This window comes from Carcharhinus amblyrhynchos, chromosome 13 (assembly GCF_965287045.1).
Source record: "Carcharhinus amblyrhynchos chromosome 13, sCarAmb.v2.hapA, whole genome shotgun sequence".
NCBI classification, from domain to species: domain Eukaryota; kingdom Metazoa; phylum Chordata; class Chondrichthyes; order Carcharhiniformes; family Carcharhinidae; genus Carcharhinus; species Carcharhinus amblyrhynchos.
Window position 1 is genome coordinate 19,428,502 of NC_137336.1, and position 25,544 is coordinate 19,454,045.

Here is a 25,544-nt window from a genome sequence, read left to right on the forward strand (position 1 = left end):
AGGAAAGTAAAGTTTTGGAATGTTCCGGAATATCCTGGCCTTAGCTGCAGCTACAGACCCTCTGTCAGTGGTTTCTACCTCCACAAGGGTGATCCAGCCACTGAGGGCATTTTTAAAGGTAATCATGTACAAAGCTGGGGAGAAGGCATCTCAAAATGGAGGTGACTCTCTCCCTCTTACCTTAACAGCAGAATGTGGCTTCTTTAGAGCTGTAGGGCCTCTGACATTCAGCTTAGCGAGCCCACCTGCCATTATTAATTGGCCAGTGAGCCTGACACTAATAGGCCAATTGGGAGAAAATAACCATTGGGCGATTGTTTCCTGCACCATGGGGGGTTGGATCCCTCATGTGACTCTGAGTTTCTGATTGAACCCAAAGGGCAGAATCCTACCCTTGAGCATAGAATAGTTAAAATTGCTGAGGGACGGAGCACTGCACGATCCAAGATACCATCTTTCAGATGAGGCATTCAGCTGTAGCCCCCATTGACTTCCCTGCTGGACATCAAGTATAGGAAGAAGTCTGACAACACCAGGTTTAAGTCCAACCAATTTATTTGATAGTAAACTCACAAGCTTTCGGGGTTTCCCCCTTCGTCAGGTGAATGGAGAGTTCTGGCCTCAGACAGAGCATATAACAGCACAGACAGTTTACAGATTACTGATTAGAAAGACTCGCATTGTAATCTGTAAACTGTCTGTGCTGTTATATGCTCTATCTGAGGCCAGAACTCTCCATTCACCTGACGAAGGGGCAAACCCCGAAAGCTTGTGAATTTACTATTAAATAAAGTGGTTGGACTTAAACCTGGTGTTGTCAGACTTCTTACTGTGTTTACCCCAGTCCAACACCGGCATCTCCACATCAAGTATCCCATGACATTATTAAGAAAAAGGAAAGAGAAACTCTTCCCAAAATTCTGGCCAATATTGATCCATCAATCTTTCCCTAAAATAGATTAGTTGATCATTTATTTTATTGCTACTTAAAAATACTTCAAAGTATTTTTTTAAATTGTAAAGCACTTTGTGACATCTGGCAGTTGTGAAAGCTGCTATTTAAATGCAACACTTTTTTTTTTGTTTATAGGAACTGGCTGTGTGCTAATTGATTGCTGTGTTTACTACATTACAACTGTGATTGTTAGGGTACTGAATCAGAACCCCAAGTTACATTAGGATGTCAGACTAGACCCCAATAATTTTTCTTTTTGGCATAAAAATGAGGATAAGATATTTTATTCCAGGAGCGATTCCACTAAGTATAGATCTTTCATCATAAAATAAACTTTACTTAATAGCACAGTTTGAATATAACTCGAACAAACGAAGAAGTTTAACCGTTAACAGTTGAATAATATTTAAAAATGAAAAGAAACAATTTTACCTTTCAGTTTATGACTGTTCCAATTCCCAATGAGCTCAATTCATGCATAGATCAAAGTCACTTTCAAATAAATAGTTAGCAAATCCAGGCTTACTTGCTTTAAATTATGTTCATAGTCTTGGAGCTTTCAGAGAGATTGTGTGTAAAGAGAAAGAGTTCTCAAGACCAGCCTGCACATGCTCTGACTTAAGCAGTCCACCAAGAGTATTTCCCTGCTACAGACTTAGCTTGGCATATTAAGCACATTATCACACAACCCTGTCAATCAACTTTCCAAGGAATCTCTTGCGTAAACAAAGGTTCATGAGCTCTATCACAGTTACAAATTCCTAGCTGAAATGGGTAATTAACTTGCTTTTACTACCCTTGAGCTAAATGTTTTATCCAGACACACCGACTGCCAGTAGAATAAAGCTGATATTTCAAACATTCTACAGAAACTTTTGTGAAAACATATCTATAACAACTGCTTATTATCATCACATGATAACCAAAACTTCAAAGATACTTCACTGGCAGTAAGGCACTTTGGGATGTCTTGAGGTTCTGAAAGGTGCCATATAATTACCAGATCTTTTCTTTGTCTTTGCTTTAATACATTAGCCAAAAGCGGAAAATAGGTTAAGTACTCGTGCCTTCAGCTGAGTGCAAAGGGAAGCATGAGAGATGAAATGTAAAAACTAATTAATCAAAAGGTTAAAGGCATTTTGTAGAAGAATATACGTTTGACAACAGATGATTTCACAATCACAGGTGTGCTTTTGCAGTGCAAACAAAGGCTAGAGTTTAACAACCCATCTCCTATGTGTGTTCATGAATTTGCATTTCAATGGCTGTTCTTAAAATAGTGTCCAAATAGAGGATGACAAATGATCAGGTAAGTGATGGGATTAATACTTCCACCAGTTAAGAGGTGGTCTGCTCACAAATGGAAATATTAATCAGACCCTGCAGTCAATCATGTTTCATGCCCTGCTTTTTAAATTACTTCAGGCCAAGTCTGTTTTTATAATTGTATTTTTTTTTGTTTTAATTCAATCATGGAATGCTTCTTATCATTTCACATGAGTTGCTTCTCATCTATGTATCTAGTGTGATTAAATATGACCCATTCTGAAGTGTTCCAAGCGGAGAGTAGCTGTTAGGTCAAAAGGGTTGTGAGGTATATCATGCTGCAGGGTGGTGCAGCATACTTTGTGTTTCACTTACAGAAGACAGCAAAATGATGTGTTTATACTGCAGAGGGAGGCAATTTTGAGACCGCACTCTCCGTCAGTGGGAATTGTGACGGGGACTGAAAATCTGGAAAGTGCAATTTATGCCAGCGAGTTTCTGAGTTCCGACCTTACTGGCCCCTCGCTGATTTGAAACGTGCTGCAGGATGCTCATTTTAATATATTAGTTTGTCATGAGTGAGCACTCTCTGGGACTCCCCACCTCCGCCCCCCCACACCGGGTTTTCAGCAAGTGCCATTTACAACAAGTCGACAGATATGTGAATCTGGCACCTTCACCTGTGAGGGGGATTTCAGAATGAGGGCTCAGGCAGCCAGCGTCCTACCATTCAGAGGGCACCAAGAGGTCTCGGGGGACATGGTTAGTTTCAATTTGAGGCAGGGGGGTTGGGTCCCACAAAATCCATTTTGGAGTGAAAAGTCAGGAGGGGCCACTTGCACATCTTCCCTTCCTTTCTTGTTTGGACACCCTTGCTCTGAAGGGATTGTGTGGGCTGGTGTACAGGCAGTGCTTACCTTGTCCTCCATCCTGGGTTCCTGTGTATATCGCAGCTGAAGGAGTGCCCTTCCTTAGTGAGGACGAGCAAGAGGGTGGCAGGGACTTGGCACTGCTATTGTCGCTCTCCACAGGGTTAAGGCATTGCGTGAGCATGAACAAGTTTGGAGGCATGAATAGACAGACTGGAGGCTCCATTGGCGAACAAAGTGAAATTTAATAATACACAATCAGAACAGAATGGTGATCTTAGTACCCACAGTGCCTATATTCACTTGTGTCCAATAGGTAACTGTGGCTTCTCAATCTTCTTCGCTCTCCCACACCGTCTAGATTTATCCCCAGGATCCACAACTGAAGTTGAAGCAGCTTGCTGATTTCCACACCCTTTTGCCCAAGATGACTTTGACAGGTGTCCACCGGGGGCTGGGATTTGGAGAGTCCAGGCCTACTTCTGGGTAGCACAGATGTTGGACTGCTGCCCTTCTTGATGTCAGGAGCTGGAGGCGTGCCACTCATGGGGCGATGGGGTGTCAGATGGGCCGGAGATGCCCAGAGTCGCTTGGATGGAAGGGACTGGACTGTACTTCTACCAGTTCCCTCCTTTCCTGTGCTCCTGCATGGGCTGAAGTGAGAGCCAGAAGTTCTGCCGTCCTCTGGCACAGACAATTATGGATTCCCACCATTGCCCACACCATGCAGTTGAAGCCTTGCACCATGGAGCTTATGTGCACAGGCAGAGTGCAGACATCTCCTGACATGGAGTACACGTCCTACACCAAAGTCGCATTGACAGCCCCATCTCCTCGGAGAGACGGTGATGGGACTCCTCCAATTGGCCTTAAATTCTGAAGATGGTCTCCTTTGGTTAAAGTCCTTGTCCTGACAGGAATGCTGAGAATCTAAGAAAAAGGATTCTGCCTTCAGCAGATTCTGCACCGAACCCAACTCCCAACTGAAGCAATAGATGCTGAGAAAACTCACTTGAAAAAAAAAATAATGAAAAAGCTCCAGGGACACAAGAGTGTGGAAGCAAACAAGAAAAAGGTCAAAGTTTTCCTCGAGCGGAAGACTGCACTGCATCCTCCTTTGAATTCTAGCTTCAACGAACAGAGCTCACAGCCTGCAAGGATGAGATAAATTTTTTAAATTTCCAGGCCAGGTGGTCCAAAGAAACCCCTTTCAAATCATTCAGTCAGAAGCACCGTTTGAAAGCAACCGGTTACAATTGCAGACTGCAAATCTCACCACGTGGCTCCAAGTCCAGCAAAAAAAAACACCTCATCTCAATAACTTTTATCTATTCTGGGTACCAAGTGACTGTCCAAGTTCAGAAAAAACAAGCCTGTGGTTCTTTTCCAAGAGACCTGACTCATAATGCGATGCTGCTAAGTGAATCAGGCAGCAAGTGTTTTCGGACTTTTGTTCATTTGGGGACATAGGCATCGCTGCCAGCCAGCACTTAGTGCCCATCCTAGTTCCCCGAGAGTCAACCACATTGATGTGGCTCTGGAATCATGTGTAGGCCAGACTGGGTAAGGAGAAAGATTTCCTTCTCCAAAGGACATTGGTGAACCAGATGAGTTCCTCCTGACAATCAACAATGGTTTCGTGACCATCAGTAGATCCTTAATTCCAGATTTATTTTTATTGAATTCAAATTCCACCGTCTGTTACAGCAGGATTCGAACCCGGGTCCCCAGAGCGTTAACTGAGTTGCTGGACTAGTCGTCCAGTGATAATACAACTGGGCCATTGCCTTCCCTTGTTGTTGGAAAGGGCTCTGTTTAAGCACAAGTCCTTTCTTTTCTGAACCTTAGGCTTGGGTGTAAGTCTAATTTTCTCATTGGCAGAAGAGCGAGGCAGCCTCGAAAGCACCCTCCAAGATGCAGGCAGCCTGTCATTAATACGGTACTGGTCCCTGCAACTTGGTTTCTTTTACTAACAATTTGGGAGGCCACTCTTCCTCATTTCAATCAGAGGAGTGGGGCTTCTGTAACCGTGGGGTTTTATTTTTCACCGAGTGCTCACTACACCTGACCTGAGCATATTTGCTGGGATGATGCACAAGGTAGCTTATCCTGCTTTTAACTTGTACTAATGACCTACTTGCCTGCCAGGACAGTGAGGAGAATACTTAATCACCCTGAAAAGCCCATGAGGGTAGTTAGTGTGAGAAATAGAGATATCGGATTGTACCCCCTGAGATTAGGGTTAAGAAATACTGTCAGAACAGAATTAAAGGGAACTGTGGTTTCCATTTAATTCATCATATTCCTTTGCTGGGTATGCTTGGTGCTGACATGGGCAAGGAAATACTGGAAGTTAACCTGTTCTATTATCTCATGCAGATGTGATCTTACTGAACAAGGCTCTGGCCCTGACAATTCCAAAGCTTAGTGAACATAACTTCACCCAAAAAATTGAGATCACATAATTTTAAACGTATTCTGGTGCCATTATTTGACTTATCGACCACTCACACACACTGTTGTATATTGTCAGTTTAACTTTATGCACCGTGCCAATGCAGTGGGTGTTCTGGCCTGGTAAACGATAGCAGAGGTCAGACTTTTAACAACTCAGCTTTTTATCTGATTAGAGACCACAGAAATACGTAAGGCATTCCACAATCCTGCTGCATCCAGTGAAACCCGATCCATGATAAATGGCCAATAGTAATTATCAGTCCACATTTGCGTGGATCGGATTTCAAGTAATCAGCCTCTCACTGATGTGGCCACTGTCTGAAATCGTCCCTCTAGGGTCCTTTGAAAAATCACTTGGGTTTTTCAGTCTGAGACTGGATAACCCGTTAGTGTCTTTTTAAGAGAGATTTGCGCTCTCAGATTTAAAAGAACGGTGTCACCCAATAGCACCATGGAGCAGTGACATAATTGCAATCACGGTGCAATTGTTGTTGCACGCTAAACCACAAGTGTGTTCATGAAGAAGCATACATAGTGTTAAATATTCAGTGGGCAGTATCATGGACTTTTTTGGAGTGTCTTTTCTAAGTGAACTGATCCAGTTTTTGCCTGACTATCCCACTCAGTATGAGGTGGATGAATCTTTAAAGCTGTTTGGATTTTTGTTTTTGAAAAAATATACTTTATTCATGTAAAATCTGAAAGACACATTGCGCAACATTTCAATCCGTTAAAACAGAAAATGCAATGACTTCCGCATTTTCTCCAGAGATCGGGATGCGCTCTGAGGTTCAGGAATGAGAACGTTACAAACATTTCAATATTTTCATTGCGGGCGGCACAGTTTCTTTTCAAACTATACACATTGGCCATGTTGCACTCTGGGGTGCTTCAATAAAGTTACATTAAGTTAGAATTAAACACACTGTCCGAGGGGTTATTAGCCCCTCGGTGTACTTTGGTTTATAGGCGTTATTCAGCGGCCTTTCCCCATTGCACCTCTGCAGCGGCTGCCCCAAGTTTGAGTGCGTCCCCTCAGCGCATCGTTCTGGGTCTTCACTTTCAAGCAGTTATCAGCTTTCGAACACAGAAAAACTACAGCACAAACAGGCTCTTCGGCCCACAAGTTGTGCCGAACATATCCCTGTCTACTCGGCTTACCTATAACCCTCTATCTTACTAAGTCCCATATACTTATCCAAAAGTCTCTTAAAAGACCCTATCGCATCTGCCTCCGCCACCATCGCTGGCAGCCGATTCCACGCACCCACCGCCCTCTGAGTGAAAAACTTACCCCTGACATCTCCTCTGTACCTACTCCCCAGCACCCTAAAGCTCTGTCTGCTGCCTCTTGCCAGCCTAAGGGGTGAAATGCATTGGAACCAAAAAATTCTACTGGTGCTGCTGCAGTGGTGTGGAGGCAGGGAAGGGGAACATAGAACATTACAGCACAGTACAGGCCCTCAATGTTGCGCCGACCAGTGGAACCAATCTAATGACCCTCTAACCTAAACTATTCCAATGTTATCCATATGCCTACCCACTGTCCATTTGAACGCCCTTAAAGTTGGCGAGTCCACAACTGCTGCAGGCAGGGCATTCCACGCCCTTACTATCCTCTGAGTAAAGAACCTACCTCTGACATCTGTCCTATAATTACCATCCCTTAATTTAAAGCTATGTCCCCTCATGTTAGCCATCACCATCCAAGGAAAAAGGCTCTCACTGTCCACCCTATCCAATCCTTTGATCATCTTGTATGTTTCAGTTAGGTCACCTCGTAACCTCCTTCTTTCTAATGAAAATAACCTCAAGTCCCTCAGCCTTTCCTCATAAGACCTTCCCACCGTTCCAGGCAACAACCTGGTAAATCTCCTCTGCACCCTTTCCAATGCCTCCACATCTTTCTTATAATGCGGCAACCAGAACTGTATGCAATACTCCAAGTGCGGCTGCACCAGAGTTTTGTACAGTTGTAACATGACCTCTTGGCTCCGAAATTCAATCCCTCTGCCAATAAAAGCTGACACACTGTACATCATCTTAACAACCTTATCAACCTGGGTGCCAACTTTCAGGGAGCTATGCACGTGTACCCCGAGATCTCTCTGCTCGTCAACACTACTAAGAGTTCTTCCATTAGTCCTATATTCTGTACTCCTGTTACTCTTACCAAAGTGAATCACCTCACACTTTTCCGTATTAAACTCCATTTGCCACCTCTCGGCCCAGCTCTGCAGCTTATCCATGTCCCTCTGCAAACTGTAACATCCATCCTCACTGTCTACAACTCCTCCGACTTTGGTGTCGTCAGCAAATTTACTAATCCATCCTTCTACACCCTCATCTAGGTCATTTATAAAAATGACAAACAGCAGTGGTCCCAAAACAGATCCTTGAGGTACACCACTCGTAACTGAACTCCAGGTTGAATATTTCCCATCAACCACCACCCTCTGTCTTCTATCAGCTAGCCAATTCCTGATCCAAACTGCTAAATCACCCTCAATCACATGCATCTGTATTTTCTGCATTCGCCTACCATGGGGAACCTTATCAAACGCTTTGCTAAGATCCATATACACCACGTCAACTGCCTTACCCTTAGCCACCTCTTTGGTCACTTTTTCAAAAAACTCAATAAGGTTTGTGAGGCGCAACCTACCCTTTACAAAACTGTGTTGACTATCCCTACTCAATTTATTTCCCTCTAGATGATTATAAATCCTATCCCTTATAATTCTTTCCAAAGCTTTGCCCACAACAGAAGTAAGGCTCACCGGTCTATAATCCCCATTATAGGAGGAGAGGGAGTGTGTGACGGGGAGGGATTCTTCTGATGTGCTACCATCCAGAAACATACTCCAGCGAGTCTGGGCTAGTCCAGTCCCAAAGAGCCGAATACAACTCAGCCGGTAAGCCGTTGCTTCCGGGAGTTTTACTCGTCTCGAAGGACTTTAACGGCCTTCATCAGCTCATCCAAAGCTGCTCAGATTGCATACCGGCAGGTCCCTCCTGTACACAAAAAAGTTGCAAAGAGACTCCTTCCAGTTTCACGCGCAGGCTGAACTTTTACATTTGTATGAGGAAATAGCAGCCCAGGTTCACAAAGCCGCTATCAGTGGCTTTCATCCGTCACCAAAGCTGCAGAAATCTGATTTTAAATTCTCTTCTTTTCAGTTGTAAACATGGTGTGAAATGTTCTGAATAGGCTCAATATGTAATAGAAAAAGAGCTGGTTGGCTGGCAGAAGACTATTGGTAATAATCCAATCAATTGTGAACATCATTGGGCCTGCGTTTTCAGGCAGTTATCTCCTTTTTTGCTGCCCGTTGCCAATCTAAGGGGTGAAACACATTGGAACCAAAAGATTTCACTGGTGCCTGCAGCAGTGTCAGGCAGGGAAGGGGAGGAGAGGAAGTATGTGCTGGGGGAGGCTGAGGGTGGTGAGGGGGTGGGGACAACAGAGGCAAAACACATACGTGTGAGAAAGATAGACGCAACTACAATGATGCACTCATTCATTCCACAATAACATCTGCTTGGGTAGGTTAGAGGAGGTGGGTGTGTGGATAAAGGAGGGAAGGATGTGATGCAGCAAAGGTGGGGTGCAATTTCCAAGCTTTTCTTGACCAGCTGAACCTGGGAGTTAATCCACACTCACTTAAAAAAAGAAATATTTACTCCTCCTGTACACGTCATTGATGATGAGGCCCATCTTGTGGACACCACCACCGCTCACTGAGCACACTTGCCAGTATTACTAATCTTGAATATACTAAAAGCTGAGAACCAGTAAACCCCAGTTTAGGAACTCTCTGTCTCAAGCTGTCTTGTCATTTGGAAGACAACAGATGCTTCACCTGTTAAGGAGATTGAGGGATCTCCCAGATAAGGGTCTTCGCCCTTATCCTGAGGGCACTGCCGATGTCTTTTGGCTAGAATTACAGCAGAACACCAGCAGGACTGAAGAATTTGGGGGCAAAAATGGAGAGGGATTTGCACTTTGCTTTTGATCTCTGTTAGCTGACACAAAAATGAGATGAATGTTTTATTTTCTGCTTCAGCAAACGCAATCATTCATCCAGAGATTTTTCTCTCCCTTGTACGGAGACTTGGGTCAGTCATGATATCTTTGAAGGATGGAATAGATGAGAATGGCAAAATGGCTGACTCCTGTGCCTATATTCCAATTTAATAACTTTAAAAAAGACTCTGCACAATGTAAACCAACCCTGTTTGTTTAATTTGACTGCTTTGCAGGAACCAAGGATGGTGCAACAATGAGATTGTGGACCTGCGTGTGACCAAAGTGAGATCTGAAACAGAGTAACAGACAGAGTTAACTTCAGGTAAGCTGAAGTCCTAATGGTTGATGGAGGTAGGCCACGAGTGAATAATTATAGCATTGTCTCTGCTAATGTCATTTTCAAATTCAAATATTGGTCGAGAACATTTCAGAATGAAATCCAACAAGTGCTGAACAAGGCAGCAAGTGATCTCTGCATGATTTAAAGTCTTTCTGCTAAAGAGCATTTCTGTGTGGGGAATTTTTAACACGGAAGCCATTTACATGTCCGTTCTAGTCTTTGTGCTTCACATGACTCTCTTCCCACCTTACTTTCTCGCAACCAATCAATACAGCTTTCTATTCCCTTCCTGCCCCCTTATATGCATCAATGCTCTTCATGTCAGCTACTTCAAAGTTCCACATTTTCTAATTCTGCCATTCATTCATGGGACGTGAGCATTGCTGGCAAGGCCAGCATTAGTTGCCCATCTCTTATTGTCCTTAAACTTGGTGGTGAACAAATTGCCATACTCACAGGAGAAATAGGCCACGGAAACAGACTGGAGCATTGTAGGTCAAATTCAGACTAGTTCCCAACAAATCTGATTTCTTGTTCTGCTCATAGATTGTAGAATTAGCCCTGCACAACCTCAAATCAAGCCATTGGCCATTAGTTCTTCTTTCTTTTTCTAATTCCCTCATGCTTTTGTTCCTGCGTGCATTAGGGTGAGTTCTCTGGCCTCTCCACAGCATGTTTCTTGCAGAGGGGAGGCAATAAACTGTTCGCCGGCGACGGGACCCTCTGGTATCACCGCTCCGATTGGGATTTCCCATTGATTGCACCCCATACCACCATGAATCACGCCAGCAGGGGTGAGCCATCAACAGAACCAGAGGATCCCACCTATGTGAACAGCCAGAGAATTCTGGCCATTATTTCCTTGAGGTTTCATAAGCAATTAAGGTCTCTAGTTCATTAGGCAAGTGGTGAATCTTCATATGCAGATCTGGAGGATGAATGTTGGTGCATAGTTTAATTTCCATCCAAACCTAACACCCATGAACTTTGATTCAGGCTGACTGAAGTTAACTAAGTCAACTACATCAAACCCAGGATAGGCTTAACATTAAGAAACACCCCGCTTAGAGTAAGACTTTATGGTCCTTCCCACTGGAGCGATCGTCCAGTCCCGCCAAAGGTAACCCCCATCTCAAGCAGGTTCCCCCGGCAGTGGGATAGGCAAGTCATGCCAAACGCCATAGACGTTAGTGGGACCAGAAGGCCAATAGCAAGCTGCTCCGCACACAGCCAGGCAACCAGAAAATCCCACCCGTAATCCCGAAAAAAGCTTTACTCTTCCGAATTTGGAAATAATGGGAAATCCTTGAAGAATTGTAAATGCTGCGAACCAATAGCATTTACTTGAATTGCATTTGATGCATGCGGGCAGCAAATTAAGGCAGATGGGTTAATGTATTTTAAATATAACAATTTGCTAAACCTTCCAACATCGTGCTTCAAGTAAATATAGTGATGTACGTGACAATGTCGAGCAAAATAGATCTAGCTATCCCTGAAAGACTTTTATAAAGGGAACACCTTGCCTCATGGAAACTCTGCTGATTGAATAATGGGAAATGATTTGATCCATTGGAAGTTTTCTGTTTGGCTGAGATTAGTGTTTCTATTGAGTCGATTGTATATAATGTGAGATTCACTGGTGCTGCCCAAGCACCACAAATGTTGTTCTAGGTGCATCCCATAGAGCAATCTTTCTATCTTTATGGTCTTCAGTACAAGGGGTTACTTGATGTACAGGAGAAGAATATTTCCACTCTTGCATCTGCGGTACTGTGAAGCATTACGATACACCCTCAATGATCTGCCAAGCCAGGTGTAACTTCATCCTTAATACAATGTCACTGTGTGCCTTCTAGCGCCTCTCTGTATTTTCCATTGTCTAGACTTTAAACCTGAGATTACTGCTTTCTGTCAGTGGCTATATTTACCGTACTAGTTCTATTTGTATATCACCCTGCTTCAAATCTTTCCATGCAGCAGAACTCAACTTAGCTGAAAACAGCTAATTTACAGTGAGGCTTCTGTCAACCAGATCAGGATATATCTGATAAATAAAGGTGGAGACTGTACACAGGGAAGTTGCACTCATATTGCAGCAAGTTACAGGAATAAAACGTAGAACAGGGAAAACTCTTCTGACAATCGCACTGCCAAGTCGCTAGTATTTCATCAGTAAGGGATTGAACATTAGCTGTTTAAATACTGATTAGGACAATGATGGTCTGGTGCCAGTGGGCATCAGGTTTGACAAGTTGGCTTGCGGAAGAGCATTTGATGCCAGTGGGTATCAAATACATAGTTGGCAGAATGATTGCTTGATAGTAGTGGGTTCTAAGCTTTTAGTTGATTGTGTAGAAAATGGCAAAAACTGCACGCACGAACATTTATAGATACTAAGAGGGAAAAAAAATCATGTCACTTCAACATCTGTTGAACACGAGAGGGTTGGTAATTGTTTAAAGAATGAAGTGAATCATATTCTGAAAATATTCAAGAAGCAGATGTGAAGAGGACAGATCAGGAACAACTGTTAAGAAGGTGTGAAAGCAGAAATGATATAATGGAAACAAACAATGATCGTCTTTCAACATTACCATGTGAGCTGAGAACTAGGGCAACTGCAAAACTAGACTGACTTACTGCTGTAGTAGAAATATTTGTTTCCTGTTGACACTTCTCCAAACATACCATAGTCAATTGACTCAGCTCTTCCTCCTTCTCCAGTATCTTTACTTCACTTCCCTGTGGCGCTCCTCATTTCCAACTTTTGCAGAGCTTGCCCCGGACTCGGGCATCCTCTATCCTTTTTGCATGTTCCATTTCCTTCCCATTGTCCAAACTTACTTCTATAACCAATCCCCAACCATCATCCAATGTTCACCTTTAAGGGATTTAAGTGCACTTACCAAATTTGCCAAATGTGCACTGATGCCAAAAATAATTTGGGGAATGACTGAAGGTGCTGAAGTGACCAGCAGAAACTAAGTTACATTCCCAGAGCCCTTTCCTTGAAAAGGTCACTGCTGCTGAAACGTGGCACCGGAATTGCCAATCAATGCATTCTTTGCAACTCCCACCCCCGTCTTCAGATCTTGTTGATTTTGGAACTCCTCACAGTGCTTCCAAACTCAGCATCCTCTCTCACTCACATCAAGGCATTTCCCTTTTCTGCTTCCAAAAATCCAAGACCCCTCTCCTACCAATGTCAGATTCCAAAATGCTTCTTAGACTATTCTTCCCACCTTGAGATTCCCTCCATTACTCACATCTTTGATACCGACAACCTCCACTGTCATGCTCTTATTCTCCAGAACAGTGACCATAACTGTTTTCACACCTTTAGACATATGGGTTATGCCATTTTCTCATACCCATTCTCACACACAAAACTCCCTCCCAGTTCTTGTGTTTCTTTGTAGTTTTGCATGTTCAAGGATCCTTCACTGCAGCGGGGGGGGACGGTGGGTTTCCAGCCCTTTCCGCCAGCAGGATCTTCTGATCCTGCTAAAGGTGAGCCTCCAACTCCAGGTTCCTCAATGGAAGGACAGACAAGTCACAACAAATGCCGTGGGCATTGACAGGATCAGAAGATCCCACTGGGGGCCAATAGCAAGCTGCCTCTGCCATCGAAAATCATGCTGTGTGGGGAGGGAGGTGTTGGAGGCAGGGAGTAGAACATCCCATTCAAACGTCAGCACAATATCAGGGCAGCAGAATAGCACAGTGCTGCTGCGTCACAGTTCCAGGCACATGGGTTCGATTCCCAGCTTGGTCGCTGTTTGAGTGTAGTCTGCACGTTCTCCCCGTGTCTGCATGGGTTTCCTCCAGGTGTTCTGGTTTCCACCCATAGTCTAGAAGATGCACTGGTTAGGTGCATTGGTCATGCTAAATTCTCCCTCAGTGTAGCCAAACAGGCACTGGAGCATGGTGTCGAGGGGATTTTCTCAGTAACTTCATTGCAGTGCCAATGTAAGCTTAATTGTGACAGTAGTAAATAAACTTAAAACAATCATCCCTTACCGATAGATTCTTCATCTCTAAACCTATCCCTGCAGCACTCAAACTTTAGGCATCACAACTCGAAAATCCTGCAGAAACTCAAATCTCTTCCCCACTTCTAAAAGGTTACCAAAACTGGCCATCATAATCTCAGTGCTCGAAACCTCTTTCAACTGTGGCTTTCGTAGGGGGATTGGAAACTCATCTGAAGATAAAATATTTGCAAGGGGAAAAGGTGGGGGATGAGCTGAGTTGTGATCGCAGAAAGCTGGAGTGAGCTGAATGTTTTCCTTCTGTGCTCTAACCATTCTGTCACTCTCTGGTTCTATTCTGTAAACATGATGTGGATGTGCCGGTGTTGGACTGGGGTAAACACAGTAAAAAGTCTGACAACACCAGGTATTAGTCCAACCGATTTATTTGATAGGACTAACCCGAAAGCTTGTGCGTTTACTATCAAATAAATCGGTTGGACTAAAACCTGGTGTTGTCAGACTTTTTACTCTATTCTGTAAATCCAGGAGTTACATTTGAAGTTTCAAGTTTATTTATTAGTGTCACAAGTAGGTTTTCATTATTTGAATTTGATTTAATTTGATTTTTGCCACGTATTAGTATACAGTGAAATGTATTGTTTCTTGCATGCTATACAGACAAAGCATACCATTCGTAGAGAAGGGAAGGGGAGAGTGCAGAACGTAGTCTTGCAGTCATAGCTAGGGTGTAGAGAAATATCCACTTAGTGCAAGGCAGGCCTGTTCAAAAATCTGGTGGCAACAGGGAAGAAGCTGTTCTTGAGCTGGTTGGTACATGAGCTCAGACTTTTGTATCTTTTTCCCGACGGACGAAGGTGGAAGAGAAGATATCCGGGGTGTGTAGGGTCCTTAATTGTGCTGGCTGCTGTTCCAAGGCAGCAGGAAGTGTAGACAGAGTCAAAGAATGGGAGGCTATTTTGTGTGATAGACTGGGCAACATACACAACCCTTTGCAGTTTCTTGTGGTCTTGGGCAGAGCAGGAGCCATACCAAGCTGTGAGACAACCAGAAAGAATGCTTTCTATGGTGCATCTGTAAAGGTTGGTGAGAGTCAAATTGGAAATGCCAAATTTCCATAGTTTTCTGAGAAAGTAGAGGCATTGGTGGGCTTTCTTAACTATAGTGTCGGCATGGGAGGACCAGGACAGGTTATTGGTGAACCGGACAGCTAAAAAATTGAAGCTCTTGACCCTTTCTACTAGCACTATAATGAAGTTACTGTGAAAATCCCCTAGTCGCCACACTCTGGCGCCTGTTCACCTCAATGCATCTAATCAGCACATCTTTTGGACTGTGGGAAGACACAAAGTACCCAGAGGAAACCCACGCAGACATGATGAGAAAGTGCAGACTCCGCACAAACAGTGACCCAAGCTAGGAATCAAACCTGGGTCCCTAGCGCTGTGAGGAAACAGTGCTAACCGCTATGCCGCTGCCACACCCCGCCCCCACCTCCCGTCCCCAAGGGAAGTATTGCAAATATTATGTAATATTCAGCCAAGAAATTAAGCTTGACCTGGGAATTAGAAAGCAGATTGGTGATCGGAAAAAAAATGTCAAGATTATTTTATGGGATGCTTCCAATTTTCATCAGTGAAACATGAAGTACATACTTAGTAATCAGTATGCATTTAGAAATAACAGGTCATGCTTCGCCAATCTACTGGAATTCTTTCGGGGGCGAACTGAATTTGTCTGGCTGGATATTCAGGAGGCTTGATTAAATTCCATTTAAGAGTCTTGGAAAACAGATGAAGATTGCTGTAATTAATTGGAAATTGCTTTATTATACTAAAATAGGGCTTAGTTTTAGAAGCAAGTTGGTCAATTGAAAAAGACCCTGGTTGGGAGAAGTTTACAGTTTTTAAATTTGATTCACTAGTGTCACAAGTAGGCTGACATTAACACTGCAATGAAGTTACTGTGAAAATCCCCTAGTTGCCACACTCTGGCACTTGTTTGGGTATGCTGAGGGAGAATTTAGCATGACCAATGCACCTAACCAGCACATGTTTCAGACTAGTCCATCTTCCTTGTGTTCATGATCATCATGAATAATATGGAACATAAGAATAGTGTTCAACCATTCAGCCCCTTAGGCTAACCCTGTCCTTCAATTACATCAAGGTAACTCAACTCCATTTAATCACCTTTTACTCTAAATCCTTGCACTTACTGTACAAAGTGTATATGTACACTTAGCAAACAAAAATGCGTTATTCTCGGTCTTGAATGCCCCAATTTTCCCAACATCCACCATTGGTTTGAAGGAAAGAATTCCCAATATCTGTTAAAGTGCATCCTGGTTTCAATGCTGAATAGTCAGGCTCTAATTTTAAGATGGTGTCCCCTCATCCTTGATGGAGAGTGGGACTTTTTATCTCCTTAAATTGACTGGAAGAACAAAGCTGGATGGTCAGAAGATCTGAAAGCATTCAACGTAATCTGGACCAACAAAGTAAAGTTCGGATCAGTGACAGGTAGATTTCAATGTAAACCAATGTGTTGTCTCAAACGGGGACGTTTTAAATTGGAATAAGAAGACCAAAACATTTTGTGACCATGAATCTCTTTGAAGGAGACTGCCTTAAGCATGATATAAGAAATGTGGTGGTTAATTACATTGGAACAAAAGCCAAAAAGGAAGCAAATACCAAAAACATGAGGCTCGAATCCATAATTCTTGAATGAATGTGTCAGAAAGGATGAAAGTTAGGCCTCGCATTGAAAATTCTGCCTGCCCCTTATAAAACCAATGACAGAGGAGGAGGCAGGGTCAAAACATGGATTTCTGATGAAATTTCCCCTTCTACAATCTCACACAGACCTGGTACGTTATTGGCATTTGGTAAGGCCAGACTGTTGTGGAGCCAACATGAACTTGCAGGCTCAGATTAGTGGAGTTGATTCAAAATATTTACAGATCAGTTAAACATTTTAATATTTGAAAGCATTCCCTTGGAAAAGACATCAAAAGGGGGCCATAAGTGAAATTCCACACAGTGGCACAGTGGTTAGCACTGCTGCCTCACAGCGCAGGGTTCGATTTCCAGCTTGGGTCACTGTGTGGAATTTGCACTTGAGTTTCCTCCGGTTGAGTTTTCTCCAGGTGTTCCGGTTTCCTCCCACAATCCAAAAGACATGCTGGTTAGGTGGATTGGCCATGCTAAATTGTCCCTCAGTGTACCCAAACAGATGCTGGAGTGTGGCGACTAGGGGCTTTTCATAGTAACTTCATTGCATTGTTAATGTGAGCCTACTTGTGACGAATAAATAAACTTACATTGTTTTGAGTTATACCTAACACAAAGGATGATGGTTGTGGTTGTTGGAGGTCAACCATCCCAGTCCCAGGACTTTGCCGCAAGAGTTCCTCAGAGTGGTGTCTGAGGCTCAACCATCTTTAGCTGCTTCATCAATGACCTTCTCGCAATCATAAAATCAGACTTGGGGAGATTCACAACTAATTGCACAGTGTGAATGCAAACCTACTTGTGACCAATAAACTTTGCAGACCTTTTCCCTTATAATATTGACAAATCCTCTGCTGGTAAAAATCCTACTCCTAATTTGGGTTTATCTTCTTCCTCAGGCACTTGGGTGATGCTGGAGATGTGATAAATCTCTCCTGTCCCATTGTGCCTTCATTTATTAAGTAGCAGCTGGCACTGAAGATTAGCTCTGGACAGCCATGAGAATGCGGCAATGCCGAACTGACAGATTGTGATAACTCCACGGAGGCGAAAGTCCCGTCACCAAGTTACTTTATTTACACCATACATCTGTGCACAGCCAATGCTCCAATTGCTCCCTGCTGAATGCAGGCTGGGAGAGCTTTAAATAGAGAGCATGAGGGTCCCTGATTTAACCATCAATGAAGACTCATCAGGTGTTTCTTTTCAAGGTATAGACTCATCAGGTCGCTCATACTCTAGCAAGCCAATCTCATTAACCTGGCGGAAGTCATCACACAGATACTTTTCCAAAGTAGAGCAACCTTCAGGACAAGCCAAGTTGTCAGCCCCACTGTAATGAACACAGCTACACTTGGATGTAGACCTCTTTCTCCAGAAGGCAGCAATTCATTAGGTTACATAAGTGGCGGTACCCTGCGGCACCTTGTCTAAATGGCCATTATTCAAAGCCCTGGGTGGTGTATCCTAATGGGACGCGTGAACATAGACAGCTAGCGGTATCAAACTAAGCATTTCCACCATCAGTCTTCCAGAGATGTACACTTTCGGCAAAATCAGCAAGGTCATTCAGCAGGAATATTTCTTCACAGATGAGGATCTGAATCCCCATAGCCATGCTCCAAACTATTACTGCAGTTCATGCAGTACAGATCAAGGAGCATTTCAGTCATTGCTCCGTCATAAAATATTTTTGGCCGCTGAGCTACCAGAGGCATATCTAAGCAACTTAGATATCCATCAGTTTCTGCGATGTGATTTTAGAAGAAGTTTCCCTCCCAAAGTTACACTCTTTAAGTACGTAGATGTCAGCACCATGTGGAATAATGGTTGCACTGCGACCAGTGGGTGATTTCCATTATGCTAGTAGCTCTTATGTCCCAGCAGAGAGGCACTATTACAGTCGTGAATTAACATTACACAAATTAGACTTCCAGTACATGCAAATAATATGATCGTGGCACTCACTGCAATAGCTTTACAAAAATCAAAGCTTAGAACTAACGCAGGTAATAAAAAGCTACAATTTATACATCTGTTTACTTGCAAGGTATGTGAACTGCATCTTTCTTCAATTTATGCGCTTATTTTGTGCCACTGCAATGTGTCTTAGAGTAAAGATGCTCGCTGTCTGTTCCTAATTAAAGACCTCACACTACAAGTTGGCTTTTAATTAAAACCTTGAGTCTGGTGTGAGATGAGCTTCGAAAAAATACAGCTTGTTGTTCCAGGTTTGTAAATCTCTGGATACCAGTTGTGAGTTCTCATGTTTAAGCAGTTTTGGCAAAAATAAATAATCCAAAATAAAAAGAATGCATGAAAAAAAATGTAGAATGGCAAAGGGATTGCTTAAATGACTCATTAAATTGATTACTCATCCAATTCTGGTCAGTCAGTGGTTCATGAATTGACTAATTGCTCTTCTGTTATATTTATACAGCATTGATTTATAAGTAGAGCACTTAGCTGTTGACCGAGGTACTACACCACAATTGTTAATGTGCCTCATTCCTTTTCTGCCGCTTCTGAATTTACCCTCAGCATTCCCGTATCTCTGGGGTTTCCTGTATTTGCAGGGAAAGCCTTTCCTAATTGGTCTGAGGGAAATAAACAGCAACACCAATAAATCAACTCAGGTTTTGTTATCTGTTTCATTGCATCCTTGCATACTTCCCAAACATAAAGTGACGGCACAGCTGGAAATCGACGACAGGCTCTTTTGGCCTCTTTTACCGATAAGAGGACAGGCTCTTTTGGATGTATTTTCAGCTGTGGGTTTTGCTGTAGCTTGGGCCCTGAAAGTATAGCTCAATGAGCTGATGACAGCTTCCATACTCGGATAATTTAAAGTTTAAATTAAAGTTTAAATGTGTGGAGTTTGCACATTCTCCTTGTGTCTGTGTGGGTTTCCTCCAGGTGCTCCGGTTTCCTCCCACAGTTCAAAAGATGTGCGGGTTAGGTTGATTGGCCACGCTAAAATTGCTTTCAGTGTTCTGAGATGCATAGGTTAGAGGGATTAGTGGGTAAATATGTAGGGATATGGGGGTAGGGCCTGGGTGGGATTGTGGTCAGTGCAGACTTGATGGGCCAAATGGCCTCTTTCTCTACTGTAGCGTTTCTGTGATGCATTTATTAGTGTCACAAGTAGGCTTACATTGAAACTGCAATAAAGTTACTGTGAAAATCCCTTAGTCGCCAGACTTGCGTGCCTGTTCAGGTACACTAAGGGGGAGTTTAGTACGGCCAACGCACCCAACCAGCACATCTTTCAAACAGTGGAAGGAAACCAGATACTCGGACGAAACCCAAGCAGACACGGACAGAGCGTACAGACTTGCACAGACAGGACTTAAACCAGGAATTGCACCTGGTTCCTTAGTGCTGTGAGGCAGCAGTGCTAACTACTGTGCCATTGTGTCTCACCTACTGTCTGAAACTTTCTATCTTTCAGTTAAAGAGTCAAAATTAATTTATCTTTAAAGGACATTGCGCAAAAGTGTTGGTCACACTTTTAGTTTGGGTGGATGGGAAGATAGATTTTTTTTAAAGTTTATTCATTCTTGTCACAAGGAGGCTTACATTAACACTGCAGTGAAATTACTGTGAAAATCCCCTAGCTGCCACACTCTGGCACCAGTTCAGGCACAATGAGGGAGAAGTTAGCATCACCAGTGCAGTTAGCCAGCACATCTTTGGGATTATGAGAGGCATATGAGAAGAAACTGGAGCACCCAGTCACCCGTATTTAAGTCACGGATAGATAGATTTCTGATGGACAAGGAAATTAAGGGTTATGGGGAGCAGGCGGGTAAGTGGAACTGATCCACTTCGGATCAGCCATGATCCGAAGGTGGTGTCGGCTTGAAGGGCTAGATGGCCTACTCCTGCTTCTATTTCTTATGTTCTTATGTTCACCTGAAGGAAACCTGTGCAGACACAATGAGAACGTGCAAACTCCGCATAGATAGTGAGATTAAGAATCAGATTTTCAAGGAGTCAAACCAACTTCAGAGACTGTAACAAATGGTGTTGAAGACACCATCGTGGAAATCCTGCCCCTATTTCCAACAGATCCCATTTTTCCAGTGGAGGGAAAGGCGGGTGGGGTAGGTGGGGGAGGGGGTTGGAGGTGAGGCAAGGGGGCCGATAAACCACATAGGTGGGAAACCAAAATTCAGCAGGGCCATTTAGTGTTAAGTTCAAACACAGTCCCAATGTTTCAAGTTCCAAGGGTCTTAAACTGCAAGGCGGCACGGTAGTACAGTTGCTTCACAGCTCTAGGGTCCCGGGTTCGATTCCCGGCTCGGGTCACTGTCTGTGTGGAGTTTGCACGTTCTCCTCGTGTCTGCGTGGGTTTCCTCCGGGTGCTTCGGTTTCCTCCCACAGTCCAAAGATGTGCGGGTTAGGTTGATTGGCCGTGCTAAGAAATTGCCCCTTAGCATCCAGGGATGCGTAGGTTAAAGGGACTAGTGGTATGATATGAGGGTAGGGCCTGGGTGGGATTGTGTTCAGTGCAGACTCGATGGGCCGAAGGGCCTCTTTCTGCACTGTAGGGTTCTATGATTCAATATGGGATTGAAAGGTTTATGAAACAGACACAAATATTTCGGAAAGGTGGAAAAAATTTGTTTAGGTAGCATAAGCTGAAGTTTTTTAAATACCCATTAAACATGAAGAATAGACTGAAGCTGTCAGAGTTTTCAAAAATCTGCTGGGTTGCTTTGATTGACAGGTCATCTGGTACAAAGTTAAAAAACTTAACATCTGTTCCTGCAGTTTCAATAGAGTTCCTTGTTGAATTTGCCAAAGGGTTTTTTTTATCAGACTTGGTTCATTATAAATGATTAGCTGAATTTAAAAAAGAAATCCAATGTGTTGATGGACGGTTTGTAGAGGCTGTTGAAGGTTCAGCTGTCCTTGATGTGATAACTAAACAGATGGGGCACTTGAGGAGATTTAAAATCTTTGAATGGGAGTTTTTTTTTATTGTATCAAGAATGTATGAGTGTGGGCTCTATTTGATTGTCAGAGATTTGATTGTTTTGAATCTCCACATGGTTTCTGCGACCTGTCCATTTGGGATACTGGATGACTGGCTATGAGGATACAATATGACAAGGAGGTGACATGGATGGGAAATGAGAAGTATAAGGTGGCATGGAGGGACACATATTGTGAATGTGAATGAAGGCTAGAAGGCTTCACTTCTATAACAACTGACGGTCCTTCTACCCAGCCCACCTTTGCGTTCACCCAGTCCCTTGGTCACCTATAATCTGCTTTTGAGGTTCGCTGGCCTGCCTCTATCCCACTACCACCTCCTCAGGGCAAAAATTGGGTGTAATGGAATCCTTCAAGTCGAGGCAGGTCTGCCCAATTGGGAAGTTTCCCGATTTGAGCCACTTGCCTCAGAAGCCAAGGTCCGACCCCAAGAGGAATGATGCTTTTTCCATTCATAAAGGTTATATTTTGCAAAATGCAAATAATAATGTGAATTGTCTTAAAAACCTAGATACGTTTCTGACAATTTACGTTATCACTTCATGTGCAGGTGAATAAATTAGATTAATTTTCTACACTTTACCCGAGTGACGTTTTCAACTTACTTTGTGTACCAAACACCCTTTTTTTGTCTTTAACTGACTTTCTATCTGTATCGAAATTGGATGAAAACTAAGATGATGAAAACTATGGATATGCTAATACATTCACTATGTGACCTCAATGCCTCAGCATCAAACTTACAGCTTCTGAGAATTTTTATTGAGCTCTAGTGTGTTTTTCAATTGTGTTAACAATTGACCAGGTGAGATGTAAAAGATGATCAGATATTGACACATAGTTTAATCATTTGGCTGGAATTTTACCATCTTGCCTGCCCCAGAATTGGGGCGGGCGAGGCAGTATAATTCTGACATTTGCTTCTATTCTGTAAAATTAGACAATGGCTTTGTGGTGTTATTGACCCATCTGATTCACTAATGTCCTTTAGGGAAGAAAATTTGCTGTCCTGATTTTTTTATTCATTTGTGGGATATGGACATCGCTGACTGGTCAGCATTTATTGTCCATCCCTAATTGCCCTTGGAGGGCAGTTGAGAATCAACCACATTGCTGTGGTTCTGGAGTCACATGTAGGCCAGATCGGGTAAGGACAGCAGATTTCCTTCCCAAAAAGACATTAGTGGATCAGATGGGTTTTTCTGACAATGGACAATGGTTTTTTATCAAATTCAAATTTCAACAGCTGCCGTGGTGGGATTCGAACACTGGCCCTCAGAACATTAACTGGATTTCTGGATTGATAATCTAACAATAATACCACTAGTCCATCATCTACCCTTACCTGGTCTGGCTGACACGTGACTCCAGATCCACAGCAGTGTGGTTGACACTCAACTGCCCTCCAAGTGCAAATATGGACAGGCAGTAAGTGCTGGCCAGCCAGTCTTGCCCATGTCCTATGAATTAATAAAAATAAGGCTTCGTGCAGACCTTAAGTTGTACAGATAATTCCTCCTTCTGTTGAATTTGTTTCTTCCTTTGAAAGTTTGTGTTTAAACAAACGCGTCTTATGCCACTGGGACTGCCTTCCGGCTGAGAAACTGCTAAGTTCAGAACACTGGTGTATTAGTTAGTTCATAGTGATTTATTTCTCGTTCCTCTCGTGGCAAGGTGCAGCACTCGAAAGTCACTGTACAAGTGCAGCCCAGCTGAGCAATGCCCACGTTCTTCTCCCTAGTGTTTGCCTTTAGAAAGTGCAGAGTTTCTATTGAAGAAAAGCAAACAAAGTCTATTTGCCCAGCAAAGCAAACAAACTTTATTTATAGAGTCTATTTTAAAAAAAAGTCTCCACGACCGACTGAAGCAGCTCCCAGATAAAACGTAGCATATAGCTGCATACAAACTGTCTGCGTCAAATCAGTTCCAGTCATTTACACGACTATAAACAGCCATAGAAATGCTCAGCATGTTAACCAGAAAAACAAACACAGACATAACACCTCTACATCCAAATCAAGAAAAGGCAGAAGAGAAACAATGCTTTATTTGCCAGTAGTAAATCAGCAGGGCACTGTCTTGCTTCAGATAAGTGTTGTACTCCTGTGTGACCTGTTTAATGTTAATTAAATTGGCACTGTTGCCCAGATTCTTTGAGTGAATCAAAATATTTTTTTCTCTCTCCAGATTTTGTTCTCTGCCAGTTACCAGTATATTCTCACTCTGCACATAATGTTTTGCAAAACATCTGGACCAAATTATATCATTGAAGTTAATGGATGTTAGGACAGCTCCATAAAGCTTACTGAAAGCTCAGCACAATGCTGAATGCTTCTTCTATCGTCTCAGTCTCCCTGTTCATGTCTTTGGGCAGCAGTTCTCCCCCTCTGTTCAGCGGATCCTTTCACCTGCCTCCAGCATTCTCCCTCTACCTGGACCCCTCCCCCCAGCCTCTTCTTACCTGATCTTGATCTTTTCTTTGAGAACTTTTGGCGTGGCATCAACCATTCAATTTCTCTACTCCTCTCACCCTGTCTGACCTGTCTCCACCTGAACTTGCTGAATTCTGTTTCCTCAGGTCCAACCCTGACTTTGTGATCAAACCTGCTGTTGTCTGATGTACCGTTCTCCATCTCACAAAGGCTGAATGCCAACTCTCAGTTACTTACTCTTACCTCCCCCTAGACCATGATGTCACAACCAAACTTCAAGCCATTGTTTACAGGACTGTTACTGACCTTATCATCCCTGGAGATCTTCCCTCTATAATTTCCAACTTCACAGTTTCCCAACCTTGCACAGGATTCTACCTCCTTCCCAAAATCTACAAACAGGATTGTCCCAATAGACCTGCCATATCTGTCTGTTCTTGCTTCACAGAATTAATTTCTTCCTTTCTTGACTCCATTCTCTCCCCTTGTCCAGCCTTTTTCCTCCTACATCCATAATTTCTCTGATGCCCCTTATCTTATCAACGATTTCCAGTTTCCTGGTCTTAATTGCCTCCTTTTCACTATGCACATCCAATCCCTCTACACCTACATCCCCCACCGAGAAGATCTGAAGGCTCTCTGCTTCTTCCCTGAGCAGAGGCCTGATCAATCCCCGTTCATCATCACCCTTCTCCGCCTGCCTGAACTTGTTCTGGACTCAGCAATTTCTCCTTTAACTTGTCTCACTTCCTTCAAGTAAAAAGATGTTGCCATAGCTCCCAGTAAGGCCTACCTGTTAGTGGATTACGTGGAAAATTCCTTATTCCAGACCCATTCAGGCAAGGTCCTGCAAATCTTTTTCTGTGACATCGATGAATTTCCCAATGCGACATTAGACTCATGTCTGAACCCAGAAAATTTGCATCACTCTCCCACCTTCACATGGTCCATTTTCAACACTTACTTGACTTCTTTGTCTATGCTATAGACCTACTACCAATATTCGTTATGAGCTCACTGACTCACACAGCTACCTTGACTACAGCTCCTGACACCCTGCTTCCTGTCAGAACTCCATCCCATTCCCCCAGTTTCTCTGCCTCCATCGCACCTGTTTGAGTGATACCACCTTCGAAAATGGTGCTTCTGACATGTCTGCCTTTTCCCTTAGCCAAGATCTGCCATCCCCCTGCCAGTTGTTGCCAAGGCACTCAGCCGTGTTCTACCCATTTCTCATACCTAAGCCCTCACTCCTTCCCCTTTGCCCCAGAACCATGATAGGGTCACTCTTGTACTCACTTTCTTCCACCTGCCTCAGCATTCAAAGGATCATCCTCCACCATTTCTGCCAACTCCAGCACAAAACACATCTTTCCCTCATACCCTTGTCAGTTCTGCAAGGACTGTTTCCTCTGTGATACTTCAGCCCTTTCCTCCATCAGCCCCAACTCCTCATCTCCTTCC

The 25,544-nt window shown here is 43.3% G+C and overlaps 1 protein-coding gene across 5 annotated transcripts in view; it reads left to right on the forward strand.

The window, feature by feature from the left end:
* The window catches only part of LOC145351748 (teneurin-2-like), a 1,559,410-nt gene that overhangs the window by 646,236 nt on the left and 887,630 nt on the right, over positions 1 to 25,544 (forward strand). For all 5 annotated transcript variants that reach the window (XM_080201351.1, XM_080201350.1, XM_080201352.1 and 2 more), the window contains one exon: positions 9,811 to 9,899. The gene's annotated coding sequence lies outside the window, so the exon portion shown is untranslated. The remainder of the gene's footprint in view (positions 1 to 9,810; positions 9,900 to 25,544) is intronic.